The 7,677-nt window shown below is 35.9% G+C and overlaps 3 protein-coding genes across 4 annotated transcripts in view; 1 reads left to right on the plus strand and 2 right to left on the minus strand.

Moving 5' to 3' along the window:
• LOC148940862 (uncharacterized) overlaps positions 1–4,304 on the minus strand; it is a 61,252-nt gene extending 56,948 nt beyond the window's left edge. For both annotated transcript variants that reach the window (XM_089105344.1, XM_089105342.1), the window contains exon 1: positions 4,184–4,304. The gene's annotated coding sequence lies outside the window, so the exon portion shown is untranslated. The remainder of the gene's footprint in view (positions 1–4,183) is intronic.
• Positions 1–7,677, minus strand: part of LOC148940860 (2-oxoadipate dehydrogenase complex component E1) — a 204,379-nt gene that overhangs the window by 144,728 nt on the left and 51,974 nt on the right. The gene's annotated exons all lie outside the window — the stretch shown is intronic.
• Positions 4,552–7,677, plus strand: part of LOC148940863 (uncharacterized) — a 226,281-nt gene continuing 223,155 nt past the window's right edge. The window contains exon 1 of the mRNA XM_089105339.1: positions 4,552–4,685. The gene's annotated coding sequence lies outside the window, so the exon portion shown is untranslated. The remainder of the gene's footprint in view (positions 4,686–7,677) is intronic.

Raw genomic sequence — 7,677 nt, forward strand, 5'->3', positions numbered from 1 at the left:
ATTTTGAATCTATTGCAGAGTATGTATTTTAACCTTATTTTAAGTATGGCAGTAGTCTTAAATATTTTAGCATTTTCAGTTTGAGAGAATTTCTGGGAGTATTTGTATTGCCTATTCTTTATCTTGTTCTAATTAGTGTATTTTGATGTGTCTTTACACCCCCTCGAAATTTCTATATACAGTTATACAGTTATTGAACTATAACTGAGATAGCTGGCTATCTCAAAATTTGTACCGGATGGGTTTGGGGAAAAAGGGGCAAGGATGGGGGCTAGTTGCCCTTAACCCTCTTGACTCTTAAAAAGTGAATTAGAAATTTCAATTTCCAACCAAATGAGCTCTCTATGAAGTTTATACGAGCATCCCTTTCATAAGAACCATACATGCCCATAGGGCATAACTTAGGACACCATCCCCTGGGCCCTCGGGGATTGCATTGACACCAGAGTTTTTCTTATCCGGCCTTTGGACTATTTTTAACAAAACGTCTATCTCAAAATTTTCATCAAATGAGTTTGGGAAAAGAAGGTGTGGGGGGGGGAGCTGCCCTCGGATCTCTTTTGACTATTGAAAGTGAGCTCGAACTTTCAATTTCCAATCAAATGCGCTCTTTCTGAAGTTTATACAAGTATCCCTTTCATAAGAACCATATATGCCCCAGGGCATAACTTACAACACCTGCCCCTGGGCCCTCTCACAAGACCTGAGTTTTTGTTATCTGACTTTTGAGCAATTTTTAACTTAATGGCTATCTCAAAATTTTTATTGGATGCATTTGGGGAAAAAGGGGCATGGGGGATAGTTGCCCTCCAATCTCTTCTGACTCTAAAAAACTGAATTAGAATTTTTAATTTCCAATTAAATGAGCGCTCTCTGAAGTTTTTACAAGCATCCCTTCAATAAGAACCATATATTCCCCCAGGGTATAACTTACAACGCCTGCCCTCGGGCCCTGTGTTGACCCTGGAGTTTTTGTTATATGGTCTTTTAACTATTTTTAAAAAGTTCATATTGGATGAGTTAAGGAAAAAAGGGCATGGGGGGGGAGGGCTAGGTGCCCTCTGTCTCTTTTGACTCTTAAAAAGTGAACAAGAACTTTCAATTTCCAATCAAATTAGCACTCTTTGAAGTTAATACGAGCATCCCTTCCATTAGACCCATATATGCCCCCAGGGCACAACTTACAACGACTGCCCCGGGCCCTGGGGGATCGTGTCAACACCGGAATTTTCGTTATATGATCTTTGAACTATTTTTAACAAAATAGCTATCTCAAAATTTTTATCGGATGCATTTCAGAATAAAGGGTTTTTTTGGGGGGTGGGGGCTGGTTACCCTCCAATATCTTTTGACACTTAAAAAGTGAACTAGAACTTTCGATTTCCAATCAAATGAGCATTTTTTGAAGTTTATAAGAATATTCCCTCAATAAGAACCATACATGCCCCTAGGGTATAACTTATAACCCTTGCCCTGAAAACTGTGGGGGGAGTGTCCTGCTCATAGATATAACTTCCAGAACTTGCAGTCACGTTGAAAAAATGGCTATATCAAAACTTTGATTTGATGTGTTTGGGGAAATGGTGGGCGTGGAAGGGGTGTTAGTTGCCCTCCAATCACTTTTGACTATTAAAAAGGGCACTAGCCATTTAAATTTCCAATTAAATGAGCTCTTTCTAAAGTTTCTACAACAACACTTTCTATAAAAACCTTATATGCCCCCAGGGCATAACTAACAACCATTGCCGAAAGCGCTGTGGGGGGGTTGTTATCCTCAAAAACCTGATTTCCTAAATTTTCAACTACGTTCAACAAAATGTCTGTCTCAAAATTTTGATTGGATCTGTTTGGGGATAATGTGGACGTGAGAGGGGGATAGTTGCCCTCCAATCACATTCAACTATTAAAAAGGCTGCTATAGATAAATGACTGCAAAGCTGTGGTTTCTCAATGAGTTACAATATTTAAACAATTGTTTTTGGGGGTTTAAGGGTGGAAAAGGTATCTAGGTTAGGTTACATATTTAACATATGGTATGCTTTACCCCCCCCCCTTAATGTGTGAATATGTAGCCCAAATTTGTTTGTAAACTATTATATATTCATCCTATTTTATTTAATTAGCATTAACCAAAGTAAACTTCTTTAGCAGTGCCCACATAATGCACCAGTACTAAAATTTAGTTACAGTCATGTTGTAGTTTATACATAAATAATCATTCTTTCATTTTATGATCAGTTAATTATTGTTATTAATGAAATACTTATAGGAAATATCTTCTCTGGGACAAAAACCATCTTATAATGAAGCATAGGGATTCACTTTGAAGACTGATTTATCATCACCAAGCATATCTCACTCTCAGGAGGTTTCATTGATTATGTCATTTCTTGCTATTTGTTCTACTGTTGTATTTGTACAGGTATGAAGTATTTAGTGAGGTAGGTGTTTGGAATTGTTTGGTGCTTTACTGTAAATATTCAAAGCAACATTTTACTTTGTAAATGATTACAATTAGAGTTTTTGAATCAACTTTGGTTTTGAAATAAATAAATTAAAACTATTTAACAATATAACTATAATGTAAATTAAAGATTTATCCATGCAATGCCAACATTTTTCTGGAGTGTCTTGTTCATTATGCTTTCCTTGAAGGGGTTGAAATCTTTCTGGGAAAGCAGTTGAATTGAAAAAAAGAATTTTTCAAAGGTTGATCTACTACCCTAAACATTTAAGGAAAAGTAGCTTACATATATTCTGCCAAATCCTTTCCTCCTCTGGACCCTTGAGGATGCTCATTTATAACATATATATAGGAGTTGTTTGCTAAGCTTATTCTGGATAGAAGAAGCTAGGTAAAGATAGGCTAGGGTATTTGGTAATATTGTTGGTTTCAGCTTTATACATAACTTGCTGCAAGGTAATCATGTCACTCAATGTGTCTTTAGCTGCTTTTAATGTTGATTCCTAGTATACCAATTGCTACCATTGCAATTGTATCCATGGCACCCCCTCCCTTAATGGGGCCAAATAGAGCTGTTGGACTTAAACAGAACTTAGCTGATTTAGTTTCTTTCAGTATCTCATGTCAAATTACAGCTCATATAATTTAATTTATTTTTTGGAGAGGGCCTTGAACAAAATTAAACCTGTGGTATAAATTTATAATTGGTAGGCCTACTGTTGACAAGGAGACATGTTAAGAAAACAATTCTTACTTTAAATATATATATACTGATCCTAGTTAACATATTATAATGATCCTAGTTAACATATTATCCAAGGGGAGAACCTTTATCATCAAGTCTTTCCTCTAAAAATCCTTCTTTTTCCAGCTTGAAAGAAAAAAAAATACAATAAACCTCCACACTAAGATGCAATGCCTAAATCTTTTGAAATTGCTGATGTGAATTACAGATAAGTTGTTCTATAGATAGTGTTCATCTCGGTCATTGTTAATTCCATTTTTTTTAATGAGCAGTGGCGAAAATACCGTTTTCGAAAATACAAAATATTAATACAACCTAGCCTAACTTCGGTAAAAATTTACAATTGGTAGGCTAGGGTAAAAGACCTCTTTTTGGGAAAGACCACTTTTCTTTGGCATTCTGGAAAAATAGCAATGGGTTTTTGAACCACCCCTTTTAGCTACAACATGAAGCAATGTGAGGGCAGTAACAAGAACCCCGCCTTCTTAGTCAAATTTTCACCAATGATTTGTCAGCATAAATTGAAAATGTGGTCTCTGTTTTGGAAAGCAATTGAAAAGAAAAATTATATTTAAATATTTGTGATTTATAGAATAAAAATCAAGCAATAAAAGTTACATTTTTAGAATCAGAAGAAAATCAGCTTTCTGTTAAATGTGAATAAAACTGAAACACTAAAAGGATATATATATCAAAATAGGATAATTGGTATTTCCAAAAAGAGGTCCCTGCAGGTAAGTCAATAAACTAATAGTTTCAAGTGGTTGATCTTAAATAATCTGAATAGGCCTAATAACCATATTCATGCATAGCTTAGACTTTTAGCTATTCATTAATATACCCAACCCTTCTCAATTCCTCTTTGGTAACAAGATGTGAGGGTTTTAGTTTTACACAATTTTGCTCAATTGGATAGCCTATTGGTTTTTTACCCTACTCCTGATAAGGAGATATGCTAGGAAAACAATTCTTACTTTAAAATATGTACAATGATCCTAGTTAACATATTATCCAAGGGGAGAACTTTTATCATCAAGTCTTTCCTCTTTTTTCCTTGTTTTTCGATCTTAAAAAAAAATTCAATTTTCTCCACCCTAGAAATGCAATGCGTAAATCTTTTGAAATTGCCGCCATAAAATTATTCTTATAGATAGCGTTTACCTAGCGTTCATCTTGGCAGTCAATCAAGCGAGTCCATTGATTTTGAAGTGAAGTTAGGTTGTATTAATATTTTGTATTTTCGCCACTGCTCGTTAAAAAAAGGAATTAACAATGACCGGGACGAACGCTATCTATAGAACAATTTATTTAGCAATTTCTGGCGGCAATTTCAAAAGATTTACGCAATATGTTTCTAGGGTGGGGAAAATTTGAATTTTTTTTCTTTTAAGTTGGAAAAACAAGAAACAAAGAGAAAAGACTTGATGATAAAGGTTCTCCCTTTGGATAATATGTTAATTAGGATCATATTTTAAAGTAAGAATTGTTTCTTAACGTGCCTCTTTATCAGTAAGACCAATTCTAAATTTATACCTTTTTACCCATAATACATTGTCTTGGTCACCTTTAATAATATTTAATTCAGATTAATCACACAAATGGGAAAAAATTGTTGGCCAAGGCCTACTTTAACCTGTCATGCTTACCTAAATCCACTCTGCCTTTTTCTTTTCTTGAATACTTGGAAAATGACTCCCAAGCATTTGTCTTAATGGTTTTGTTTTTGTAATTTTTGTCCTTTGGGTTGAAAAAAAAGGCCTTGCCTTAACAAAGTCAAAAATCATATAATCTAACTCATCCATGATCACTTTTCTTCTTAAGTCAATTACATTACGGATGTTAAGTTGGAATTTTTTCAACTTTAATTAGCTTACGTTACAGAGCTTAAGTAGGTTACGCTACGGGTGAGAACTTTGATGATCGACTCATCGTTGTTCTCAGACCGCTGATCAGAGCAGAATGATGAAAGACGTTTGCACAAAAATGACCAAAGATGTAAAATCTTTGTTCAAAGATTTAACTTTTAAGAGTTTTCTGACAAAAGATGTAAGATCTTAGCACATTGATGAATGAAAAAACGCCCCTGTGATAAAATAGCACATTTCTCTGTGAGTTAACGAAAGTTACAATCATTCCATTAAAAACATACAAACTGTGGAATGATGAGGAATGATGACTTTATTAAAAAACAGGCTTTGTGTTTCTGTAAGAGGATACCGCAAAACATCGGTTTTTTCATCGGCCGGCACCTCTTTCTGGTATCGGTCAAGCGGCAACACTGTAGTCTCCAGTGTGGCCAGATTGGCTTATTTTACACCAAACTGGCTTATTTTGTTGGCGACTGGCGTGAAAATTTTTGGAACTGGCTTGTGGCTTAAAACTTAGCTATTTTTATTTTGAGCTGGCTTATTTCTTGGCGTGATTTACTTTTTCGGGAAGAATTTATATTTTTTGGCAATTCATCCGATTTTCGAACGAACGAATGCTCAAGAAAGGTCAAAATCACGTTTTAACTCTATGGTCAAAATACGAATCTAACCGCGGCACTGCGGTGAAGTTTTCAAATCCTAAGAGACACGGGGCTTCGTAACAACAGCATAAAAAGCATTAGCCATTAAGTCATGGGGTTGAACTACAGCTGAAGGTACAGTATATTAGCTGTTACTTATTAGTATAGAATAACGCCAGGAATCAAACTCATAACAGACATGTCTGTAAAATCTACAGATCCTGTTTAACTGTTTAGTTCATGTGAGTCGTCCAAGAGTCGTCATGCTGTTGTCATGTACACTAGCTATTTTCTATGGTTTTTATCTCTGTGAAAACATATTGTATACACAGCCTAGTTAATTGTTTCCATATCACGATGTTTTGGGTACCGCCTCCAATATATAGGGTGCCCCCAGGCCCTTTTTCAATTTTTGTCTTGACATAGTCTGAGAAAATACATTTATTTTTATTTGTGGTTTTCTTTGCATCCCTTCAGTTTAAATATGCTCAAAGGAAGAAGCAAATTGGTCATTGGTTTTCTCAGAATACATGCAAAAGTGAAAATCGTTATGGGGCAGATGGGGATATTAATTGTTTTATGTACTACCATCAACATAATGTACTACTTCACCCCTGCAGTAGTACACCATAGGATCTGTACTTAAGAATTTGAGTGCTACACCTCACAATCAGTACTACATTGAACATGACATAGGTTCTACTACGCTATATATGGAGTAGGTCCTGCTATGCTATATATGGAGTAGTACACTTGGTTAGATGTAGGTATCAAATTCCGAGGTACAGATCCTGTGGTATACTACTACAGTGGTGAAGGAGTACATTATATGTTGATGGTTGTACATGAAACAATTAATCCCTAACTGGTATGGGGGGTACCCAATGCATTGAGGTGTGTACCTCAATGCAGTGGCGACCAGCAAATTGGGTAAATGTCACAGAAAAATAGCTGGTATACATGACTGGTTTGCACCCCCATTTTTAGCAGTGATGAGCATCAGCTTGTGGCAGGAGCAGTATAAGTAGACAAGTTACCCTTGCTTTGATGTCTGAGTTCTTTGTTACTGTTGCTGTAGCCTAGGCCCGGAGGGTAGCCTAGGGACAATACAACTTAAGGTAATAATAATTTACTGGCCAACTTTTATTTCATAAAGACAATACATTTATTTATATTTGAGGTTTTCTTTGCATCACTTCAGTTTAAATATGCTCAAAGGAAGAAGCAAATTGGTCATTGGTTTTCTCAGAATACATGCAAAAGTGAAAATCGTTATGGGGCAGTTGGGGATATAAATTGTTTTATGTAATACCATCAACATAATGTACTACTTCACCCCTACAGTAGTACCCCAAAGGATCTGTTACACGTAACAATTTGAGTGCTACACCCCACCCTCAATAGCCTACTACATTGAACATTTCACAGGTCCTACTACGCTATATATGGAGTAGGTCCTGCTATGCTATATATGGAGTAGTACACTTGGTTAGATGTAGGTATCAAATTCTGAGGTACAGATCCTGTGCTATACTACTACAGGGGTGAAGGAGTACATTATATGTTGATGGTTGTACTTTGTTTTAATCCCTAATCCCAGTTAGGGATTAAAACAATTAATCCCTAACTGGTATGGGGGGGGGGGGTACCCAATGCATTGAGGTGTGTACCTCAATGCATTGGCTACCAGCAAATTGGGTACATGCCACAGAAAAATAGCTGGTGTACATGTCTGGTTTGCACCCCCATTTTTAGCAGTGATGAGCATCAGCTTGTGACAGGAGCAGAATAAGTAGATGAGTTACCCTTGCTTTGATGTCTGATTTCTTTGTTACTGTTGCTGTGGCCTAGGTCTATAGGGTAGCCTAGGGACAATACAATTTAAGGTAATAATAATTTACTGGCCAACTTTTATTTCATAAAGACAATACATTTATTTATATTTGAGGTTTTCTTTGC

Source organism: Artemia sp. Qi Xiang Cuo, chromosome 19, assembly GCF_049724085.1.
Source record: "Artemia sp. Qi Xiang Cuo chromosome 19, ASM4972408v1, whole genome shotgun sequence".
Lineage (NCBI taxonomy): Eukaryota > Metazoa > Arthropoda > Branchiopoda > Anostraca > Artemiidae > Artemia > Artemia sp. Qi Xiang Cuo.